The sequence below is a fragment of the Megalobrama amblycephala genome, linkage group LG3 (assembly GCF_018812025.1).
Source record: "Megalobrama amblycephala isolate DHTTF-2021 linkage group LG3, ASM1881202v1, whole genome shotgun sequence".
Lineage (NCBI taxonomy): Eukaryota > Metazoa > Chordata > Actinopteri > Cypriniformes > Xenocyprididae > Megalobrama > Megalobrama amblycephala.
Window position 1 is genome coordinate 22,184,180 of NC_063046.1, and position 23,142 is coordinate 22,207,321.

The window sequence follows — 23,142 nt, forward strand, 5'->3', positions numbered from 1 at the left end:
TTTCGGATGTGTGTAGCCCATAGACTAGCCTTCACAACCGAGAACTGCTTCTTTCGATTTGAGAACCGATGAGCTGATGATACTGCGCATGCGTGATTCAGCGTGTAAAGCTACAGAACAGTAATGACTGTCACCCCACCGGCGTCTGAACCGAACTAGGACAACTGAGAGGGACCCACTCGAATGAGGGGCCAATCTGGCGAAACGTAAGTTTATTTAATTACAAATAAATCGTAATAGATTATGTATAGTAAGAGGATCATGGTTTCTGCGCTGATGAAGACTAATTTATTCACTTTATAACGTCATTACGTCGAGTGTAAAAGAACCAGTGAACCGTTTTTTTCAATCGGTTTATTGAAACGAACTGTCCGAAAGAACCGGTTCGCGGAAAAGAACCGAACTTCCCATCACTAGTCGTGGGCTGCGTCCGAAAACCTAGGTAGCTGTCTTGCTGCCTCGCTATCTTATAAGAGAATGACTTGTACGGCAGCATTTGTGCATGAAGGTACCTCACGCAGCCGTGGAATGTCTGAGCAGTGTGAACAGTTTTCCAACAAACTGACGTAATCTGACCTGGCCACGAACCGTTGCCATGACGATGAGGCAAGCCCCCTGCAAAGACAGCTGTTTGATTGCACCCGCGCCTCACACACACACAACAAAGCAGTGGAGATGTGACATTGTAGCTTGTTCATTATAAAAAATAAAATACAGTTAAAAAACATATAAAAGGTAAAGTAGTCCGTAGTGCAATCCGTGCCATTCAGCAAGAGCACTTGCTCCACTTCACCGAAAGAGAGAGTATAACCACCATGAGAGCAACGCATGTTCACCTTCACTTTCGTTTTAAATTCGTTTTGGCTTGTTTAACTACATGGTTGTATAGGCCTACGGGTCGCGTCAATAAAAGGGTCGCGCTAAAAAAGTTTAAAAACCGGTATATACCAACCGCAACGCAATAGGTTGCGATCAGATCGATGGCTACAGCGCTTCGGATTCATTGGTCACGTTCACACAGTCATGTTTTGGGATTGACAACCGCATTTACTTAACAGGTGTGAGTCTCTAAATGTCTCGTTCACACAGCAACTTTCAGTAACGTTTGGAACACTGCCTGTATGAACGTGCAATGAGAGTCAAGCCGGTATTCTCTTACTAGTAACCATAACATCAGTGACCAACGTAATATTAAAGATGGCGACGTCCATAAAACTGAAAAGTATGATCACTTTTCACATGACAAAAGACTAACTGAACCGCAGGTTCATCCATCAAAACGTCATTAACCAACAGCAGCATGTAAACACGCACTAGCCAGAGTCTTTAACCGCTGCACACGCGTGTCACGTCCTTTGCATATGTCACAAAACTGACATGACACTCCGATGGAGAACAGTGACTGGATCTAAAGGTGATGATATGATACACGGGGCAACTTTTTGAGCAATGTTGCCGAGCAACGTTGCTTGGGCACTTTCCCACTGAGAATGAGCAACAAATATCTGGATACGTTAGATCGGTCGTGGGCAATTTTTTGAGATCCTCCAATCAGAATGTTAGCAGGCGATCACGTGACCGGTTCTGAGATTTCAGAAAAAATTCAAACAAGATGGCGGCCTCTCAGCGGCAGGGGAGCGGAGAAAAAGAGTGTGAACTTATATCTTTTTACGCTCGTAAGTTGTCATGCGTCAACCCAAAACATGAAATTTACCTCATATATTGCTTAAAATGCCAAAAACTGTCCGAAGTAATGTGTGTATGCTGCAATTAAGCCATTGAATGATTTCAGTTAAATACTAAAAAGACGAGTCTGTTTAACGGCTGTAGTAGCGTAGGCTGTAGGGCGTTATACACTTGAATAGCTTTTGATGCGATCGACGCGGGTTTCGAATCCGCCTTTTGCGGAACTCGCTCTTCTCCCTTTTCCTGTCACAAATCAGATTGGAAAGGCATTTACTTTTAATAAAAATGAAGAAAATATTTGAAAAGTTGAAATAAAGTGCCTAACAAGTGTTTATAATAAAGTATTTATTGAGTTGGCAATAGATTTGCTCCACTCTGATTAGTTGCTGCCAACTGTCTGTTGCCCTAATTAGTTGCCCTGTGTCTCATCAGGTTGCCCGTCGATGGCAACATTGCCCAGCAACATTGCTCAAAAAGTTGCCCCGTGTATCATCACCTTAACACCTTACGACGACGCACAGCTCACATCTCTGTCGCAGTAAGTTAGCAAACGTGAAACCACACAAAAAACACCGTCTCTCTCGCACTGTATGATGTGACAGACAATTAACTAGTTGTCCAGTGCGGTTCCATTCACACAGCGCGAATATTCCGAGAATGCGGTTGTGAGTCCTGAAAATTTACAGGTGTGAGTTCGGTTATAGAATGCAGTTGTCACACCCGTAAATTACCGTACTGCGTGTGAACGCAACCGTATCAAGGACTCAAATACATGACTGACAACCGTATTCTGCTGCTGTGTGAATTGTGACTCGTTTGTCGGTGTTTGTTGGGGCAGTGTGAAACATAGACATTTAATAAACACTAGACGCCCTGAATTGTGACTCGTTTGTCAGTGTTTGTTGGGGCAGTGTGAACCATAGACATATAATAAACACTAGACGCCCTATTGGCCGCTTTGGACTGTTGCTGCGATACGTCAACAAGTCCGCCATATTGTGCGGGGCAAGACTGCGCTGCTAACAAACACAAGTAGGCTAAGCGGACGAGCTGCGGTTTTTCTGGATAAAAACAAAAATAACGTTCACATTTATCAACCAATTTCAGTGGTTTAAAATGTGCGTGGTGTACAAAAAGTTCTAGTTACTTAAAGGTGCCCAAGAACGTTCTTTCACAAGATGTAATATAAGTCTAAGGTGTCTCCTGAATGTGTCTGTGAAGTTTCAGCTCAAAATATTTTTTTAAATTAATTTTTTTAACTGCCTATTTTGGGGCATCATTAACAATGCACTGATTTACACTCTGCGCCGCCCCCTTAAATCGCATGCTCCCTGCCACACCAGCTGTCAACTATATTACAGCGCATTTACAAAGTTCACACAGCTAATATAACCCTCAAATGGATCTTTACAAGATGTTCGTCATGCATGCTGCATGCATGCTTCGAATTATGTGAGTAAAGTATTTATTTGGATGTTTACGTTTGATTCTGTATGAGTTTGAGGCTGTATGCTCTGTGGCTAACGGCTAATGCTACACTGTTGGAGAGATTTATAAAGAATGAAGTTGTGTTTATGCATTATACAGACTGCAAGTGTTTAAAAAATGAAAATAGCGACGGCTCTTGTCTCCGTGAATACAGTAAGAAACGATGGTAACTTTAACCTCATTTAACAGTACATTAGCAACATGCTAACGAAACTTTTAGAAAGACAATTTACAAATATCAGTAAAATTATCATGCTATCATGGATTATGTCAGTTATTATTGCTCCATCTGCCATTTTTCGCTGTTGTTCTTGCTTACCTAGTCTGATGATTCGGCTGTGTGCAGCTCCAGACGCTAACTGGCTGCCCTTGTCTAATGCCTTTTATAATGTTGGGAACATCATGGGCTGGCATTATGCAAATATCGGGGCGTACACCCTGACTGTTACGTAACAGTTGGTGTTATGTTGAGATTCGCCTGTTCTTCGGAGGTCGTTTAAACAAATGAGATTTATATAAGAAGGAGGAAACGATGGGGTTTGAGACTCACTGTATGTCTTTTCCATGTACTGAACTCTTGTTATTTGACTATGCCAAGGTGAATTAAATTTTTGAATCAAGGGCACCTTTAAGATCTCCATAGTTAGATATTTATTTTAATAAGAAATAGTCAAAGCTCAGGCTTGTCATGTATTTGACTGCTTTATTCTTGCATAAAAATTATGAAAACGCCCATACTGAGATATAATTTAATTTCCACATTAAATTAAATAAAGTTTTCTTATTGTAAAAAAAGGGATTTTCTGTCTTTAACACAATTTTAGCTTTTCTTGAGCTTAGAATTGACCACCATTGATAAAATTAAACAAATCATCAAATACAAATCACACAGGCTGCTTTCTGTATTTTTATAGCACTAAAATGATACAGATAGATACTCCAAAAACACACAACAACAAAGATAACTGATGGATCCTTTATGGTAATACATATGATATGGTACAACTACAGTGCAATGCAAATAAAGAAATTGAGAATAGTAAATAGTTTGTTATACACTATAAGAAATAGTTTATGTAGTATATAATATAATAATATAGTCAATAATAAAGTATGTAATATTGTCAATAAACAAACAGTATACAGCAAATAAAATAGTAATGAATAGAACATTTATAAAATAGTATAAGTACAATAATATAATATAATATATTGATAATAGCATATAGTATAATACTACTATAATAATAGCAATAGAATATGTAGTATCATTTACAGAATATAGACAATAATATAAAATCATAAATATAATAGATTGATAATAATAGTATTGGTATAATAATAATAATCGCAAATGCAATGTAATATCAATTGCAGAATAATATAGACAATAATAAAAATAGTAAATTAAATAGTGACTAGTACAATAATAATATACTATTGGTATAATATTATTATTATTATTATTATTAATAACAACAAAAGACTATATATTTTCCATCAGTCTCTTGGAAATGGTGAGAACAGTCCACTGACAGGCTCTCCTCAGCTTTCCTTGAGGCTTGTGTAGCCCTGGTTGCAATGGCCTGAAAAAGAAATAAAAATATAAACAAATCACCATTTAATGGCAAACTTTTAAAAAATGTAGATGAGTTAGGAAACTTCCCTTCTAGCTACTGTACTTCCCACTGTCTCCTCAACTCGTTGTCTTTGTGAAACCTTAAATGTGTGAAAAGCTAGCCAACTGACTAACGTTACAGTAAGGGTTAACAAAAGATTAACAAAATATCAGTCACCTAGCCATAACGAGTACTTGTCATAAAAGTAGGTTTTAATAAAATAGAGATGCATATTTAAACTTTAGTTTATAAAATAACATAAGCTAAAACTATATTAGAAATCATGTAAACTCACGTCTCAACGTTCACAGCTAACTAGTGACATCGATAGCTAGTCTGACTGACTCCAGTGGCCAACTACTATCAATTATATAATGACCAAATACAACCAGAAACAAATGTTCAGTCTTACCTGTGAAAGGTTATTCCCCGAGACCGGTTTTCAATTGAGCAGCGATTTGTACAGCCCTAAGCAGCACACGAAGCAGGCATTTTTCTCAATTCCAGTTATGAGCGTTATGGGAACGTTGCCACGCACAACATGGCGGCGCCGTTGACGTACGGTCCAGCGGCCAATGGGGCGTCTAGTGTTTATTACAATGTCTATGGTGTGAACATGACAGTTTTTTCTCATAGAATTCTAAATCCAATGGCCAACTTGTTTGTTGCCGTTTGTTGTTGTTTGTTGGTGTTTGTCAGTGCGGTGTGAATTGGCCTTTAAAAACGACATGAGGGTGAGTAATTAATGACGTAACTTTCATTTTTGGGTGAACTAACCCTTTAAGTATGAAAAACTTATTTTTTTCTGTGGTAAAATATATTATTAGCATAACATTTTAAATTAAATGTTGAGAACTCAGGGCTCAACAATGAGTCGGCCCGCTGGCCCAGGGCCATTGTTTGAGAGTTTGGGGTCAGCTGATAGAACATTGTCACTGTATGTTGCATTTGTTACTCATTTTGTTTTCTATGACATTTGTGAATTCTGATTGTCAGCTATAAGGTATAGGTATAGGTAAAACTATACGGTTTTGTCAAAATGGCAAGAATCACTTGTGATGTCTGGCAAAAGGGTTCATGTACTTACAGCTTTTTTTTTTCTGAGTTTGCTTTATAATTATGAAATAATTATTTCAAGTTTGTTATTTTCTTTCAAGTTTGTGAAGAATACATAATATTTGATGGAAAATTAAATGTACATATATGTGAAAAATATATATTTTTTAAATATTGAAACAAATGTTTAATAATACTCATAAAAATGTACATTTAGGAGAATAAAATCAAAAGTTAATCACATAACATACAAAAACTACCCTTGACAATTGAAAATGTATTTGAGTTTTGAGGATTTCTTAATGTTTGTCATTTCATTATTGACAGCAGTACACAAGTTTTGGATCATCTCATGATCTAAGATGATCTAAAGATCATGTTGTGCTTCAATGGATCAAGGACATCTGGTCACCTTTACATTGATCACGTGTTCCTCACTGATGTGCCTGTGTGCATACGTATATGTAATTTATGTGTGTGTGGGAAACAAATCTCAGCCAGTGGACTTAAATGCCCATTGAGAAGGACACAGGTGTTTTTGGTGAAGAGTTCATGAGCAGTTCAGAATCTGTGTGGAAACAGCAGTTCTTTGCAACACTTCTCACAGATCCCCTACATCTAACGCATCTCAGCAAGCCAATAATCCCCTTTTCTCCATCCCTGCTTCTCCACATAGATCAATCCCCGATCGAAACATCAAATAGAACCGTGCTCTCTTACTTCGTTTTTAGTCTCCTTCCCATTCTCCCTCTTGCCATTCCCAAAAAAAAAAAAAATAATCACTTACTAGGTGGTATTAGACAGGCTCGCAAAAGTGTCATTACCAGAGGGACCTTGGGAAAGAGAGGCAGGATAGATTCCTGTCGGTTTGTGGAATATTTCCCGTGCACTAAGCCCCCGCGTTAAGAGCATGGTATTATTGATAAGACCGTCTTCTCCGGACCGTCCCACTGCCAGGGGACTCGAAGGAGAGCAATCCACCCGAGAGCTCTTTTATGTCCGTCTGTGCAGCAGAACAAAGCGAGGATTAAAGCACTTTCTTTTATCCAGGAGTGGAAGTGTCAGAAGGTAGGCATCCGGAAAAGAGGTAGCAGTGCCAGAGACAGTGTCTGGGATGTAGTGGCATAGCAGAGATGATCTCGTGAGATCTGGGCCGCTGGCAGTATGGACTGATGGCTGAAATGACATTTTGAGAGAGAGAACTAAAAATGCGTTCTCAGACAGATTACACACGACAGTTCAAGAAAGGCTTGTCATAAATGTATCTTTTTTTTTTCTTTTTTTTTTTTTTTTTTGTTGTACAATATTTGAGAGCTGCAGAGGTAAAAAAAAAAAAAAAAAAAAAGACCCCATTTCAACAGATGACCTTACACAAACTCAAAAATAACGAAGTTTGAAATTTGACATGTCGAATTTAAACTAAGATGGAATATTTGGTATTCCACACATGATTAACTTGAATAATGTCAGCTTGTAGATATTACATTTATATTAATGCATTTTGGTAGATGTTTATCCAAAGCAATTTATATTGCAATCGAAGAATATATTTGTTCAAAAGTTTAAGTTCAGAAAGATTTTTTTTTAAGGATATAATACTTTTATTCAGCAATTATGTATTAAATTGATCAAAAGTAGAAACAGTAGAGACATAATGTTATAAAAGATTTATATTTCATATAAATGTTCTTTTGAACTTTCTGTTCACCCACAAAATAATAAGCTGCACAACTGTTTTCAACATTGATGATAATAAGAAATGTGTCCTGAGCACCAAATCAGCATATCAGAATGATTACTAAAGGATCATGTGACACTGAAAACTGGAGTAATGGCTGCTGGCAATTCAGCTTTGCCATCAAATTAATAAATTACATTTTAAAATGTATTAAAATAGAAAAGTTATTTAAAATTGTAATATTTCACAGTATTACTGTTTTTACTGTATTTTTGATCAAATAAATGCAACCTTACTTAGCATAAGAGACTTCAAATTGAATGCACAAGGAAAGAACCAAATAACTCGTCACTGTCTCACTGTGATTAGTTTGTAAGAAATCTGTGTCTTTTTAGTTTCTTATGTTAGTTATGTTATCTACAGTAGGGGTGGGTGACCAAATATGACCAAATTCTTATTTTATGAAATGTGTAATTTTATTTCACAATAACGATATATATCACAATATAGTTATTTATACAATGCAATATAACATTTTTTTTTTTTGTATTTAACATAGAATTCATACAGAAATTTAATAATCAAATGTAAAAATAAAATATTGCATTGTCTTCACTGTATGAATTAAATATATATGCATTGTTATTAAAGTTATTCAGTCAAGAGCAGCGAGTTATTTTTTTTTCTTTTGTTTGATTCATATTAATGACACAGAGCAGCAGGCCGGTATATATTAGGCTGCTGTCACTTTAAGACCAAATGCACAGATGCATTATACTGATACACATCCAGTTTACACCCAATGGTTTACTTTCATTTGAGACATAACTGTGTTTACATGAATACTACTACACACGATGGGCATTTTGACATAATTGTGTGTATTCGACCAGTCAAGCACAATAAGACTTGAAAGAGAACTGAATTTGTGTTCGCATGCTGAGAGACGCAGCCTTTTGTGCACACATTTACATTGTCACACTGTGTTCATTGCTTATTGTGCTTACAATTTTTAACATTGAGCACAATATTCGCGATCGCCTTCTGAGAGAGGCATCTTTCTGACCATGGCAGTATGCCAGTCAACACGAGCACTGCACCATGTTACTTTTCAGGATATATATAGAGTGGTGCAGGTATGACGTCACTTTGTAGGCCAATCGGCACTTAATATCAAACTGGTTCTCTCGACAAAAACCCAATAGGATTTGTCCATAGGCTTTTGGATTATCACAAAAAAACAAGCTCTGTGATCAACAACGGTTTATGATACACGTTTTGTCCAACAAGATAATTTTCACAGATGAACACAACTTTTATGAATTTCAAGCATATATGCAGTTACCAGAAGTGAAAAACTAAAGGTAGGCTATAAATGAACTACACCATGATCCCACGAGTTCAACATCACCACCACTAAGCTTCCGACAACTTTCAGTTTTTATATAAAGATTTTCCCAGGAAGTCTGATTTAGAATAGTTTGTAAGTGCACAATTATAAGAACGAGACATTTCATTTCCCTGACTGCCTCTGTAGTCCCATTTAGCCACTTGTTAGCAACCGTCTTTCTCAAGACATGTAGCAGCTTAAAAAAATCACCAGTTGGGTAATACTGATGTATTTTATGCCGTACAATAAACCGTGGAAGTGTCTTGGGCTTGCGTTCAGCACAGACCTTATTTCTGCCATTTAAGTATTCAAGAAACCCATTGACTTCGGCATGATAGAACCGGAAGTGATAACGCATTTACGCATTTTGGCCTACAAAATGATGTCATACCTGCACCACTCTATTGCACTTATAACTCTTTTGAACATCAAGCACGTCCTGCTCTTTATATTCTCATCCATGCATTTCATCACTCCGAAGTGTCAATAGTGCTACATTTTTACATACTGCTATATACACGATATAGCAAAATCTGTAACGATAGACATTTTATACCGATTTATAACGATCATACCGCCCAGCCCTACACAACAGGTGTTTATCGGATGGTCAGTAACTGTTATTTTCAACTTGATACCTGCATTAGAAAACATTCTGGGCTCACAGTGTACACCTTACTGATCTTTTTGTGTATTTCAGCTTCAGTCTTGTCAGTCAACAAGCATCGACAAAGTGAATCGTTTCTAAAGGCAAATCCTGCCCTGATTCTGAGTGGAAGCACAGATATGGAGGAAATCATGCTTCATCCATACGGCGGTTCATAAGTAGATTACCTTTTGTAATTCGTTTTGTTACAGCAGTCAATAAGCGCCCGATGTAAATGCGGTTCATTTGTATCTGAATTGATGTCCTGTCCCCATTAGCTTATGCCTTTAATGCATTCTGCTACATTAGTGAATAGACCTTAGCCGGATTAATCACAAGTTCATTGGGATCATTTGCTTTCCTGCTGCCTAATCGAATCTCTGACATTGGTAATAAGGGCAAATCTCACCTGTCTCCTCAGCCTCTCACAAACAAACAAGAGTGATTCTGACTGCCGACTCCCGATCCGTTTCCATTATTCCCTTCCAACAACATTTTAACATTGATTTTTGACACACAGACACAAAGAATGATATGAGAGTATGACTTAAGTGATTCCTGCAGCTGTTTGTCATTGTTTGTGTTGTCGTGCTTTATTCTGAATTTGATATTCAGGTGGACATGTGCTGCCTGGAGTTGAAGTAGCACTTAGTGTCTCTTATCAGACTCTCTTGCGCCGAGTGTTATAATTAATGACTTTTATGTCTGGAGAATAAAAACCTCTAAATAGGCTGCTCCCACATTATTTATTTAGGGCTAATTAATTAAAGTGGACCTGTATTGAATTCAACAAGGCAAGAGAAAAAAAAAAAAATAAGGGTGGGAGAAAAAGAATTGGAAAGAGAGAAAGAAAAAGGTCTCAGCCCTTCTCTCACTGGAAAGAAGCATCTCGCTTTGTGAAGGTGGCGTGACTCTTATAGCACTTATAGCACTATCCTCAATTAGGAATCTCATCTTAAAAGATCTTAAATAACTTACCTCAGGTCCATCATATGGCCACTTTTGTGCGAGGATTCAGTTGTTGACTTTGAACAACCCTAACAGCACCGTCCCCTTTCCATATTGCCCTTCAGGGGCGCAAACACAACATTTGGAATTCGCCGTGAGAATCTGGCACTTTTACCTGTTCTGCACGTCAAAAATAAAAAACACTTTATTTAAGCTATCATCAACCATGCATGTTTGGGCTATTTTAAATCATGATATTTACAGCAGCACAGATTTTCCAAAACTGCCCCACACACAACGTAGTGCTAATACGCCAATTTGCTAGTGCGCGTTGAGATGCGTGTCGTGAATTATTCGGGTCATTTCAGTGCGTGATTTGGACTAAGCAGTTGAATCAATGAGCCTCTCTCTGATGCTCTCTGTGAGGCCTGCTCTCTAATGGCAGTTATAATGGCCGAGCAGCGGAGCCAGGCAGCAGTGTTTTATGCGTTATGGTCATGCTTGGTGGATGCTTTTGGGCAGGGAGAGAGTGTGTCTGGAATAAAAAGGTCTGCGTATTGTAACTCACAAGGCCATCGAGAACATGACCAGGAATAACTACAAAACCTCTTGCTTATTGCCCATTGCCCATTACCCCCACCCCCAGATCAAGACCTTTGCCATTTGCATTGCGTTCACTGACACTTAATAACCAATCAGAATCAAGTATCAATGGCAGTACTGTCATCTAGGATTCTATTAAGATTTCTTTATACCTCAGGAGAATTATTGCCCTTGGAATTTCAGGAAATCTGTATCAAACTTCAGCTTTGTAAAGTAACTTAGAAATGCCATGCATATCTCTTACTGTACAGTATGTTTGTGTTTGTCCTCAATTTTCAACATTTTATTAAGACTTCTAATTTTCATAATATTATTACTGAAATGACCTACTTGGCCTTGATGGAATGTGAAATAGATACCACCTCAGAATTTAACCCCACTAGTCATGAAATTCTTCTTGTCAGTGGCTACTTTGTTTAATAATGCCAAGAAATTTAATTAAATGTAATTTTTAAATACTTATCTGTACTATATCAATCTGTTTTGATTAGTTTTTTCCATTTATGTTATCAATTATGTCCATTCTGAATTTGTGTGTGTGTGTTCTTGTATACATGGTTTATGAGGACACAAATGTGTATGACATGGGTATTACAATGTAGACATGGCTTATGAGGAGACTGCCTGTGTCCTCGTAAACCAAATGGCTTAAAAAACATACTAAATGGTGTTTTTTTTTTTTTTTTTTAGTATTATTGAAATTCAAAAAATGCAGACAGTTTTCTGTGATGGGTATGTTTAGGGGTAGGGTTAGTGTAGGGGGATAGAATAATAGAATATACAGTTTGTACAGTTTAAAAACCATTAAGTCTATGGAGAGTCCCCGTAAACCACATATACAAGGATGTGTGCGTGTGTGTGTGTGTTGAAGTGGTGTTATCTACATCTTTTCATGTTGTGTGATTTCAGACTGTTATGCAGTGTGTGTGTGTGGTATCTTTTTAAGCAACAACCTCCCTTACAACATCTTCCATTGTAAAAGCCAGCCTTTGCCCATAACCTTCCAATCAGTGCTGTGGGTTCCCTTTGTTTTAAAACCAGTCGACCATCTCCCTTCTCTCTGGCCTGCATGCCTTCCACATCCATCAGCCTAATGGAGGCATGGGAGAAGCTCACAGTCTAGGAGCAGCATAGGAGATGTGCAAAGAAAACAAGACCACTTTGACCCTCTAAAAAAAAACACCATCAATAACCCCTAGTCAAATGATGTCATGGTTAAGTGTTTGGTGTTGTGTTGACACACACCGGCACGAATGTCTGATACGTGCATATACACCCACAGAAATGTGCACGCAGGTCTGTTCGATGAAGGATGGAACTGGAAAATCCTGACACTAATGCATCAGTCAGCGGAAAATATTCAAAATGACACACATAGCCAGATCACAATAACACAGGCACTACCAACCTCTGCTATCTTCACATTAATACAAAGACATTGCAGGTTAGAATAATAAACACATCTCCATTTCCTTTTTTTTTTTTTCTTTTTTTTTTTACAGTATTTATTTAGATTTTATGTTAACACTTTACAATAAAGTTCATTAGCTAACATTATTTAACTACATTAGTTAACATGAACTATAATGAACTGAACTTATATAGCAATTATTAATCTTTGTTAATGTTAATTTCAACATTTACTAACACAATTAAAATCTTGTTAACATTAGTTAATGCACTGTGAACTAACATGAACAAACAATGAACAACTGTATTTTCTTTAACTAATGTTAACGAATATTAGTAAATACAGTAACAAATGTATTGCTTATGTTTAGTTCATAATAGTTAATACATTATCTAATGTTTAACTAATGAACCTTGTAAAGTGTTACTGATTTTATATGTACCTGTGTGTGTAAATATATATCACTTAAATATATTTTACATGCATGCACACACACACACACACACACACACACACACACACACACACACACACACACACACACACACACACACACACACACTCTCTAGGGGTGTAAATATAAAATGTTCATATAAAATAAAATATATATATCTTTCACATTCTCTTTTTCTCTTTCTCAGTTCTGAGAGAAAATGATAATGAGATGTTTTAATGATGGTTGACTTTGACTCAAGCTATGTATAATTCATAATAATTGATTGCCCTGTTTTTAAGGAATACCTTTTCCCTTGAAAAATGATCCCATTAGCGAGTGTTTAATCCAATCAAAGCTGTCAAAACACACAGGTTCAATTCTATTCTCCTCTCTGTTCATCGTCATAAGCGTCTTAGATTGATCGCCCTCATTTCACCAATGCATTTGGATGTGACATTTCATTCATAATTTTGGCGTTTTTTCCCCTGTTGATCCATTTTTTACATTTTAGTAGCTTGAGGGAGATTTTAGCTCTATCACTTCTGAAGATACATTTTCATGAAGGAAGGTGCTATTCATCTTAAATCTGCTGAATCTTTGCTTGGCTTGAAATGATTTATGACATTTTGTCGACCAGTCCAAACAGGTATTACTATTTTCCATTAGAGGTAAAGAGAATTTCAAATGTTAATCTAATTCACCTTTTTTATGTTAAAATGGAAAAATCGAGCCTCTCCTTTAAAAGAAAAAAAAAAAAAATGGTACCATGATAAATCTCAAAGAGCTGACCTCATAATTAGTTACTTGTCTCTAAGAGTATATTATTATATGTGAAACTTTCTCTAGGTTTCCTTTGTGTGTGCGTTAGCACTTAGGCCTTTGTTTTTATTGCCTTTGATCGCACTCTTCCCTCTATCAAATCTCACCCGTGCTGTCTTTTAACAATGCAACCTATATTTCAAGCACACTCCATGATCAATACCTGTTAAGAGAGGTGTGGGAATGTAATAACACTGTGATTCATGTGTTTTAGACTCCAGCTTTATTTACTATCCTCCATCTATGTCCTTTGTTTGGTGCTGGTGTTTTAACTCACTCAGAAATTGATTGGTACACAAGGTAATCAGGCACGTATGATCAGATGGAAACTAATGCTTCCCTGTTCATCAGCCTGCATTGTGGGCAAATTACAGCTTAGTCCTGACCTTTGGGCTTCAAATTTTTGACACGAACATGTTTACAATTTGTGTGTTGCTGTTTCTCAGTAAATGTGTTACTTGAATGCCTCCCAGACAGACAGCAGGAACAAACTATTCCGTTTACATGTGATTTAATATTGCTAATAAATTCTAAACCCTGTTTTTGACCCGGTCATAATTGTTTTAACCCGTTTACCTGGTCTTACATTGCAGTTGAAGATCATTACTTATTTGATTGAGTCCAGATCACATCATATTAGAACATGGCAATAATGCTGGATTTGTTTTTAAGTCAATCATCTTGGCACCCGCGATGAAGTAGTGTTGCGTTGGATTAGGACCATGAGTTATTGTATAGTTTGCGTGAAGATTTGTGACTGTTGTGCGTGGCGCTCTGTCCGACCGGGCAATTCTGATAAATAAGAATCGAATTTAGTAGCAGCTTTGACACGTTGATTGATAAAAAAGCTCATGGCTAAAGCCTCCCCTCTCTCCCATCTTATTCAGCTCGCGTCAAATGGTTTAAAAATCAATACTGGCCTTGTACACAAGCATCTGTGTTGGTGCTCTGGGGAGGGAAAAAAGGGAAAGAAAAGAAAAGCAGGGAAAGAAAAACACCTGCTCTCACCATGATGATTACTAATTTTTCCTGTCAGAGATGTTTGAAGACAAAATAATCATTGTGCGTATGGTTTGAGGGCAGGAGAGATTATTGTGTGATCCATTCAGATATCCGGTGAGAGAGGAAATCGCCCCAAAGCAGATGGATTGAGCTGTTGGGTAATACGTCAGTGAGCTGAGGAAATAACTCAATGAATAGACACAATAGAAACCACACAAACCCAACATTTTATTACTGCACAAAGCTGAGCAAGATGCTTTTTTTTTTTATTGTTGAAACGGTAAACAGGCCAAGGTGGCCAACATGAAAATACTCACATATTTCAAGACAGGCTCAAATACATTTTAGAATTTTTTTTTTTTTTTTTCAGTAGTTTGACATGTTTCACCAGTAAGTGTAGATTTTCACTCTTTTCGTTATTTGGGAATTTTAACATTTTGTGTCAATAAACCTCTTTGGTAACGATTGCAGTTAAGGAACAATAAACTTATATTGTTTTATTTAATTACTGCCCTTCCTTTTTACGATGCAATACACAATCTGGCACAATATAATACAGTCTGCAAAGTCACATAGACCAAAGTGTTAAGATGTCAAAAGTCTGTACAGACTTGGGTTGGGGGTTTAACCCTGCATCTGTTTTGACCACTTGATGACACATATGGCTCGTTGTGGTAGAGAGGTCTTCTAGTCAAACACCAGAGGCCCCGCTCTCACTGCTGGACTCGGGTCCTCAGGGGCCAGGGGGGTTGGAGCCTGTGGATAGAGAGATGAGTTGTGGATTATGTGTGAATATAATGGATGGGCCTGTCTGAAGGAGAATGGCTTCAATCAGGAGTGACTTAATGATGATGGGCTGCTTGGTTTTGACAGTGACACACAATCGATCTCCTCAGTGTTAGATGACAAACTGTTTTTGTAAATTTCAGTGCTTGGCTCCTATTCATTTAGGAAAGTAACATTATAATATGTGAATGACAGTGCTCTGCCCTCTGAGTAAGAACTTGCTCTACGTGCGTCTGTTCTTCCCTCCTCCATCTTTCTTTTGTACTTGATTGCCTTCTAGCTTTTTTTTTTTTTTTGCCCAAGATGAAATACATATGGCTTCTTCACTGAGAAGAAAGCTGAGAACATGTTGTGTATATGTGTGTGTGTGTCCTCTACCCACTCAATAAATAACTCTTCTGCTCAATAAATAACTTTGATGATGTTTATGAAAAGTAATGGCTATTTATGAGGGGGCCGTTAGGCTTTTGAAACCAGGGAACATGCAAGGGGAACCAGGCAGGCTGTGATTGTAATGAGTTTATTGAAATTAAAGTTTAAACCACTCTGGATATTACAGTTAACCTGTCTGCGCTGCCGGGCTCCGTCGTAAAACACGCGTCTGCCGCACACTTGCACGTCGACTTCTGCAACCTTTAATGGAAAGCCGAGATGTTCACGTACAGTGTTTATCAGACTGACTGTCTGTGCCCTGAGGACAACCCTCTATTGAAACACTATACACATCATAACGCTGTCTCGTCCCTTGTATGGAGCTCGTCCAACCCCTAATGGCTTGGAAATATTTATTTATTATCCTCTCGCTGCTGGAATGGAAACTCAATTGGACTCATGTGATGCGGCTTTGCGCATTATGTTCCACAAACATGGTAATGAAAAATGAAAAGCATATTTAGCTATAATTGGCACTTGGGATATTTGCCAGATTGTGTTTCCTAAGTAAATGCTCAGACTGTGATCCCTGCTTACAGTTGCCACAAACCAAAAGAATTCATGTGAGGATCAGTAGGCCATTATAAATCAAAGCTGACAGAATTGTTCAAGCCTTTAGGTATGTGTTCATACTTGGACAGTGGGCCACTGAGGAGAATAAAATCACCAAATTTTCCTCCTCATTTGTAAGAGTGAACCAGGAAGTACCTTCTCACTCAGCACTCAATTAGCCTGAAGTGAAATGGTGCAGCAAGGGAAAAATGTCCTCTTTATTATAATTGTTGCAGAATTCCCCCGCAGCATGTCCGTGTTTGTTTTAGGGAAGTGAGTTTATGGTTTTGGAGGCTATTTTTGCAGCTGTCTATGCAAAGAACCAATAAAAGGAAGAGGAGGGACAATCTGTTAAATGGGTGAGATTTTAGTATGGTCAAGGGCCATAAGACAAAATGGCATTTTTGTTGTGTTTCAGTAACAGGATGTGTTTCACTTCTGAATTTTGTCATTTTACTAAGAGATTGTTTGCCAATGGATATAGTTTTTTTTTTTTTTTTTTTTTTCCCAAAATAATTTAATGCAGATTTGCAACTTATTAATAATTAATTAATAAAACTGTAACCTACCTTTTAAGACCAATGCTAAAGTAACATATTTTACACAACTTACACAAACTTATTTTACATTGTCATTTTACAAAAGAAATTGAGAACCAAAATTGTTTACAATCCACTGATAAAATTGTTAGTAGAATTTAGAACTGACAAAGCTGGCAGGTAAACACTTCTGTTAATCAACCAAGCAAGTAGGGCCGGACGATTATGGCCTAAAATCAAAACCTCGATTAATTGAACATTTTACCTCGATTACGATTAATGAACGATTATTTTGTTTCTGTTTGTTTTTTTTTGTTTTTTGTTTTTTGTTTTTGCCCTCATAGTTCACTGACAAGGTTTATACTGTAAATTTGATTGACTATTAAAAGTGGGATATTTTTTTTCTTTTGAAAGAGTGATCAGACATAACAGCTCACTTTCAGCAGTTATTTTATCTATGGTTCGTAACATTTCTTACAGATTTCTGCTCGTTGTAAATCAGATAAAGATAAATCAGCACAGTACCAGTAAGTCATGAGAGCAATTGCGTGTGTAAATTAGTCATACCATCTCTCTATTAATTGTGAAGCTGTGGGTTGTAAATAGTTCCTTCAAAAGTAGAAAAATATATGCTATGTTTTGAGTTTCTAAGCGAATTAAGTGATAAATCACAGGACAGCGCTGACAACTAGTTCCTGCGTTCCTCTCTGCGCACGCGATCTTCACGGTTTGAGCAGCTACTGTGTGTATGTGTTTTTGTGTCACAGCTGCACGAGCACGGTAGCTCGGAATAATATACATCCAATCGTCTAAAATTGCTTGAATGTCCAAAATGGTAAACCCTAAAACAAATACAACTGACAAAGTTTAGTGAAGACGCAAGGCTCACCGCTCGCGCGCCATCACTATGCGTTGAACCGGCATTCACCTCCATGTTGCTTTTATGCCACTGACTGGACGGGGCAGAGTCACGTGGCTACACACGCGGTAGTATGTTTTTAACCCTTGCGCGGTCTTCGTATGGGAAGTACACTCAGGGTCTTCGGGGTCTCCACAGACCCCAGGCAACAAAATGCAATTTTGTAACAAAATACTAAAAATTTTTTAAACAAATGTAATTTTATTCTGTTTATTAATGTTTTTACTCCATGTTTGTGCAGTTTTTGGAGGATTTATCATATTTATTAAATTTATATAAATAAATGGAAAAATATTTTTGTAAATAGGTTTTTGTACAAAAACAGCTATTTATGTAAAATTCACTTTATAAAAGACCCACATTTCTAAATTTCATTCACGGGGATAACATGGATAATTTGACATGGTTTAGTGTAAGATTTTTGCCCATCTTTTGGAAAATGCAGTTATAAAAGTAAAAAAAACTATCATTTTTACCAGTAGATGGCTGCAGAGCTCCACTATTTGCTATGTGTTATTTGACTGACTGAAAGACATCTTTTCATAAGTTTTTTTCAGTTGGATTCATATCTAAATATTCTGAAATCACAATTATAACAATAAAGCCTACTTTTTGTCAAAGTTTAGTATTTTTTGTAATGAAAAAAAAATCAGTTTTTCAATATTGTTACACTATGATGAGACTCCACTTAGAAAATGGACAATATTCATCCTCAAAATCAACATTTTTGAAAAACTTATTTTTTTCAGTACAAAAAAATGCTAAACTTTGACAAAAAGTCATTTTTATTGTCATAATTGTGATTTCATAATATTTAGATATAAATCCAACTGAAAAATACTTGTGAAAAGATGTCTTTCCGTCAGTCAAATAGCACATAGGAAATAGTGGAGCTCTGCAGCCGTCTACTGGTAAAAGTGATTTTTTTTACTTTTAAAACTGCATTTTCCAAAAGGTGGGCAAAAATCTTACACTAAACCATGTCAAATTATCCTTGTTATCCCCATGAATGAAAGTTAGAAATGTGGGTCTTTTATAAAGTGAATTTTACATAATAAGCTGTTTTTGTATAAAAAAAATATTTATTTATTTTATATAAATTTAAAAGATATGACAAATCCTCCAAAAACTGCACAAATATGAAGTAAAAACATTAATAAACAGAGTAAAATTACATTTGTTTTTAAAAAAACAATTATTTTGTTACAAATTTACATTTTGTTGTCTGGGGTCTGTGCAGACCCCGAAGACCCTGAGTGTGACCCTTTTTTTTACACTAACATAAAAACAAGATATCACTCCATTTTTTTTTTTTCTTTGTAGATCTAGAAAGTGTTAACAACTGTACAAAGTTTCATGTCATTTGGACAAAGAGAAAATGTATTTTAATTGAGCAAGTATTAAACAGGATTTAAAAAGCGAAATAATCTACATAGGGAAATTACCTCGGTTAGAGATTCTGAATTTTGGTTTTGATTAATCATCCAGCCCTACAAGCGAGCATGGTTATCAACTGATTATTTGGCCTGACCACATTGTAAAAAAAAAAAAAAAAAAAGATTTTCATGATTTGTTATCAAAACCTTTTTTTCTGTTGTCAAATCAACTTATGTTATTCATGATGATATTGATTAAACCATTCTCTTTCTTTGCATTTACTCAAATTGTTAGTAAGCAAGCAACGTGGTTGCCTTAATTTTAGGTTAAACCAACTATTTTACAGTGCAGTGTGTCATTTTAAGAGGCAAGAGTTTCAAAAGATGATGTATTGTGACCTGTGTAGAAAGTGCAACTTTCTAGAAGTTCTGGTCCATGTACAAAAACAATTTATTTCTCAAGATGTAAATGAAGACTCCTGGTTGAGGAATTATAAGCCTGATTCTAGGTGGTAGATATGGCTTTATTTCCTGTAGCAGGAAAACAATGACTTATCCATAGCTGCAGGGACGGCCATTTCTCACATGGTGACATCATCATCAATCATCAGAATTCGGCAACTCTCAGAGTGGAGTGGTGAAAAACTCCATCATGATTCTGAAACATCTGAGTCCCACTGTACTCATCTGCACAGCCCTAATGCTTCCCACTATTAATGAAAAAATAACATATCAGAGAATACAAATGAGTGCTGTAGGACTGCAAGTGCTTCAGAAATGGAGAGATAATTAGACTGTCCGCTGCAGATTGATGGATGCGCAGTAATTGCCTTTGTGTTATTATTTCAGGTCCAGACAAAAAGAAAACGTACTTCTCTTGTCTTCCCACTATTGAAATTCATTAATCTCATTAATGTGTGGAATTAATATCATTTTATCAGACATTCCAGAACTGCTGGATGTGTGTGTGGCTACGCTTGCGATCCAGAGACTGATCAATCACGAGCTGCTCACGTCTGTGTTTGTTTGGCTGCGTGATTGTATGAATGACTTAGCATGTTTATTCTGTTTGGCAGTTCTGGGCTGGTTTGTTAGCAGGTGAGCAGCATGTTTTATATCTATATTAGTACATTTCTTAGTTTCTGTGTATGATTTCTTGTTAATTCGTCATGGCCTGCCTAAAGGATACCATTAAGACTGATTGCTGCTTTCTGGGAAAACACCTGCTGTAAAAACACCTGTTTGGCATAAATACTGTACATAATGGGCTGTGCAGGTGCATGGTTGTGTCAGCTGGCTTTTGCAGTAACCTGTGTTTGTTATACACTACTGTTCAGAAGCTGGGCTCAGTGTTTGTTTTTTTTTTTTTTTTTTTTTTTTTTAATGAAATACTTTTATTTAGCAAGTATGCAATAAATTTATTCAAATGTGGTAGTAAAGACATTTAATGATACAAATTTTCTATTTCTATTTATAATAATGTTCTTTTGAACTTTCTAATCATCTAATTATCAAAAAGTTTTTTTTTGTTTTTTTGTTTTTTTTGTAGTTATGTGGTCCAAACACAAGGCACTTTCTCAATTCACCACTAAAACAAACACACAAAACAAAATCACTGCTGCATCTTGCACTGATAATATTTATCAGAAAAGTATAGACATATGCAGATTCTTTAAGTGTTTTTATATAATATAATACTAAGTTAATTTTTGTGCAATGCACTGTTTAAGTATATCTAGATCCATAAAAAAGTTCCCATCATTCTTTATATGTCCAGGTTGATCTCTTTATCCATATGTGTGGACGTGCTGTCTGTTTCGCATTGCTCTTCTGCTGGAGAAACACAGGGCGCTGGACGGAGCTCTATCGCAGTGGAACGGGCTGATTGAATGCTGTGACTGCAGGCCATATCTAGCATGTCAGCGGTCACAGCAGCTCCTGTGATTTAGTGCAGAGAAGCATGTCAGGTGAAGGGGTATTGTGAGGTCTGTGGTGTCAAACAGGCCTTGGGTTGTAAGTTATTTCAGGGTTAGCTGAGGTGTGGCGCAGAATAAAATGAGTCTCTGTTTATACATCTTTCTCAGTGTCATTAATAGGCAATTTTTAAAAATGCATTGCAGATTTTATTGTTGGAAATTAAAGCATGTCCATTTTCTGGAAGTGATCAAAGCAAAGCAAGTTACATGTAAAATGAAGTTCTGTAAGAGCTCTGTCATATTCTGGCATCTGTTGTGTACTGTATAAAAACTGAGCAGGTTTTCTACCATAAAGTACTAGTAATGGCAGTGTGCAATTGTGTATATTGTATATATATTATTCAAGCAAATAATGGTGGGAAAAAAATGTATTTACATGATTAGGATTTAGTTTTTTTTTTTAACTATTGTGAAGCTCTTACAGCTATCAGAAAGGCACGTTTTTGTGGCGTATTCAGATTTTTTTATTGTGTTGGTCATGAGTAAATGAGTATTCATGTGATGTGGTCAATTCTTATTATTTCTTATTAAACTTTTTTTTTTTAAATTATGTTTAAATGTGTATGTCTGTATTTTAATATTACCAATACCATGGCAATGTAAAGCTTTTTTGCCATGCCAATTAAGCCTCTTTAATCAATATTTAAAGACAAGCATTTTTTTTTCATAACATTTACACTACTGTTCAAAAGTTTGGGGTCAGTATGATTTTTATTTATTTATTTGAAAGAAATGAATACTTTTATTCAGTATGAACACATTAAATTAAAAAGATTTATGTGACACTATTATGATACACTGAATATTTCAAAATATTACTGATATTACTGTATTTTTGATCAAATAAATGCAGTCTTGGTGAATCAAAGAGACAAAAAACAAACAAGCAAAAAAACAAAACAAAACACTAAAACTGACCCTAAACATTTAACAGTAGTGTATATTTAACATTTTAAATGTAAATAAAGGGAGCAATTTGCATTAAATCTTTTTATATACTGTACAACTTAAATTTTCTTATAGGTACATAATCTAAATATGTGGTTCTTCTTTTTCAACATTTTCATCTACAGGTAGTTGGGACATACTGTAATGGATGGTAGGCGATGTCATATCCCGTCCCTGGACAGGTGTTTCAGTTTGCGAATGAGGAAATGGGATCTTTACACCCAATTTGAAGTGAAGTGAGTGTGCGTTTACATGGAGGATATCCCGTGACCCCAGCATAATGACTTGCAGACTACAGGTGGGCTCGCTCCTGAGTGGCACTGATGGTCCCTATAAACACACTTTATCACACTCCTCTCCTCTCCTACAGGCTCTCTTAACTTCTGGATACTACTGATGTGTCAGCAAACCATTTAAGTCACAACATTGAAAATGAAAAGTTTAACAGGAATGTTGTTTGCATCTTTTAGATGAAAAATAACCTTACAAATAGAGTTTTGTTTGGAATGCAAAGACTTAGGTTCATGCACAGTTTGGTTATGAAAGACATGATTGAAAATCACTTTCTAGGAGTATGCGTCGTACGTTGCTCGTTTCTGTCAACCTTTGTCAGTTAATAAAATGTTTAAAAATAGCTGTGGTGTGATTGCCTACTGAGCATAGGCCGCATAAGAAAAAAAAATGTACTGTACAAAGTTTTGGTCAGATTTTTTGTTTGTTTTTGAAAAGAAAAAAAGAAGTCTCTTATGCTCACCAAGGCTGCATTTATTTGATCAAAAACACAGTAAAACAGTAATATTGTGAAATATTATTAAAATATCGAAATAACTGT

General features: G+C 36.4%; 1 long non-coding RNA gene across 1 annotated transcript; it reads left to right on the plus strand.

Annotated features, from left to right (window-relative positions):
• The first annotated feature begins 1,608 nt into the window (after positions 1 to 1,608).
• Positions 1,609 to 23,056, plus strand: LOC125264850. The gene is made up of 3 exons (XR_007184142.1): positions 1,609 to 1,676; positions 2,119 to 2,224; positions 22,436 to 23,056. It is a non-coding gene; the product is annotated as an uncharacterized LOC125264850 (long non-coding RNA).
• Positions 23,057 to 23,142: the final 86 nt, after the last annotated feature.